Source organism: Solanum tuberosum, unplaced genomic scaffold (genome assembly GCF_000226075.1).
Source record: "Solanum tuberosum cultivar DM 1-3 516 R44 unplaced genomic scaffold, SolTub_3.0 scf00143, whole genome shotgun sequence".
Classification (NCBI taxonomy): Eukaryota; Viridiplantae; Streptophyta; class Magnoliopsida; order Solanales; family Solanaceae; genus Solanum; species Solanum tuberosum.
In genome coordinates this window covers 626,289-629,136 of record NW_006239068.1, presented here as the reverse complement: position 1 = coordinate 629,136, position 2,848 = coordinate 626,289, and positions in this window count along the sequence as shown.

Below are 2,848 nucleotides of genomic sequence, written 5' to 3'. Positions count from 1 at the left end.
AAAAAGCAACATTGTTTTGTATTTTTTTGAAAAAAATTCATTTTCTTTTTATAAAGTGTACTTTTTAAATTTTTTGAGATGCGAAATTGCATATATTTTTTTTATAAATGGTTTCTTTTAATAATTCTTTTTCAATCAATAATTCATATAAAAATGCATTTAATTTTTCTTGTGACATAATACTCGAGATTTATGAAACTTTTAATAATTTTTTCCTTTAATATTATTTTTTCCTGAAAATCATATTTAATAGTTTTCTTATGAAAAACCTATAATCTATTATTGCTATATTAAATTAGGCCCTCAAATTTGTGAGCCTAAAATGGTTGCCTTTTTCTTAAAGGGCAGAGTCACCCCTGACAATGGTGCACCCGTCTTTTTGAAATCTTGAATTCGCCTCTGCGTGCATTGATGTGAATTCTATTTAGTATAATATCGATCATGAATGATTTGAACATCCATATTGCTTACTGAGTTCACAATAACATGTCAAGATCATACATCAAATTCGTTAATGATTTGAAATGGAGAGAGAATTAAAAGATTAGAACGCATGACAATTAACCAAAACACGGCAGATTGAGAATAGTAGATAGACCCTCTTTGGAATTGAAGTTTCTTTTATAGTTTCTTTGTTTCTTGATTCAATGTTTAAGGTCATGTGATTTTTAAAGAATGTTGTTATGACCTGACTTTGTTTAGTAATTCAACGGTAGTTGTTTTTGTTGTAGTGAAAAATGTACAATTTGATCATACTGTTCCCTGGAGAATTAATTTACCCCTAGTTGGCCAAATTTATTTGCAAGACGTTACAGTTGGACATCATCCTTAGATCCTAATCCTTCACTTGTCTCCATTTTAGAGATGTAACCTCGATGTTATAATTATATAGCCTCGTTGTGATCATCTCATTGTTTTGTTTTGATTGTATAATATAATTATAATAGTAAGGTGATCCTAAAATAAAGAATTGAATATTTAGAAATGCGAAAAAAAATACAAAATAATCTGAAAATTAGAAATAAAGATATGGGGAATATAAAGGAGAACTCCAAGAATTTTCAAGCATGCGATGTTTTAAGTCTTGACATGATTCAAGAAATAACGTATAGATTTAAGGAGGGCACTCTGGAGCAACCTTTCGAACTGCTGCTGAATCCATGGGCAGGCAAGAGAGAACCAGGCGAACTGAAAGATCTTAGTAGCCAGAGGAAAAGATAGCAAAAGTGATTCCCGTAGTAGCGGCGGGCGAAATGGGAGCTGCCTAAACCGTGAAAACGGGGTTGTGGGAGAGCAATACAAGCGTCGTGCAGCTAGGCGAAGCAGTACGAATGTTGCACCCTAGATGGCGAAAAATCTAACGGCTTTCCTTGAAAAAACTAATAAAAATGATAGGTTGAAATCTTGACCGCTTTATCACTAATTTAAGACAACAATTAGTATGTAGAAACTACTCGCCTTCTAAAGAATACCAAAGATAAATCGAAGATATCATAAGAAAATTATCTTATACCTTGAACTATGAAACCAAGAAATATTGAAAGATAAATTAATTTCTCATAATATAAGTCACGGAGGTTCAAAAAGTTCCTTTATTGTTAATTTTTTTATTGTTTGAAAAGACTCATAAATTAAGTATATTTAAAAAAAGGATAAATTAATAAAAATAATTATTTACAAAACTCAAAACATTAGACGAAGAAAATAAAATTAAACCAAACTTACATCACAAAAAAAAAGAGTCATGTTTTTCTCATATCAATCTATCTATGTATCTTCTGATAAAGGAAAAAGGCTCAAATATGCCATCGAACTTTCACAAAAGACTCATTTATATCATCCATTAAAAATTTGGCTCATCTATGTCATTGTCGTTTAAGAAAAGCATTCCTGCCATTATTTTTAATTCCAATTTTGCAAAATCATTTTTTACACCCCAAACAACTTTTAACACTTTTCAGTTTAGGTTTTTGGATCAAATGTACTCTTTTTGCTTCTTCTTCCTGTAAATCACCAAGAACACATGAAGAACATCAAAAACTTCTAAATTTCAAACATCTTCAATTCTTCATGAAATCACCTCAAATTTCCGCCACATCATTATATTTTTTCAAAAAAAACTCAAAATTCTAAAATCATTTATGGAGTTTGAAAAATTCACCCGTATTTAAAAAAATACCAAAAAAACGCAATCCTAAAATTTGAAAAATCTGCTTTGATTCATGCTTTTGTTGTTCTTTTTGGTATTAGTTTTTTCTCACTAGTGTTTTTTGTGTCTATATACAAAATTTCAAATGATTTGAAGTTGTGGAGAAAATTCTACCATGAAAGCAGGGGCGGACCTATATGGTCCTATATGGGTGCTCGAGCACCCATTAATCTCGTATCGAATTATATATATCTATATAGAAAGAAAGAAGAATTGTATATATTTTATTAGAGAGCACCCATAGGAACAATGACTTAATTGGCGTGGTGGTTTATTGTGGGTGCTCGTGGTCTTTCATTCTTTTTATTTCTTGCCAGAGGTTCGATTATCTTCAAAGACATTATTTTTAGTTTAAAAATTAGCTCTTCTCTTACTTATTGATTCTAATTGGACTTCATTTTATTTTTTTCTCCCATGCAGATTATTGCTTTTTCTCTTTCGCTAGTGGCCTTTTCTAGCATTTTTTTTATCCAAGATAATTTTTATTGTAATTTTTCTTCTTTAATTTTTTTTATTATCATGCTTAAATATGATTGTCTTTTTTTATAACAAGTGTTAAATTTGTGCACTTATATTTGTGATTGATAGCTAAGCAATAACGAAATATATTCGAGGGGTGTCGACCGACAATTCTTTGTC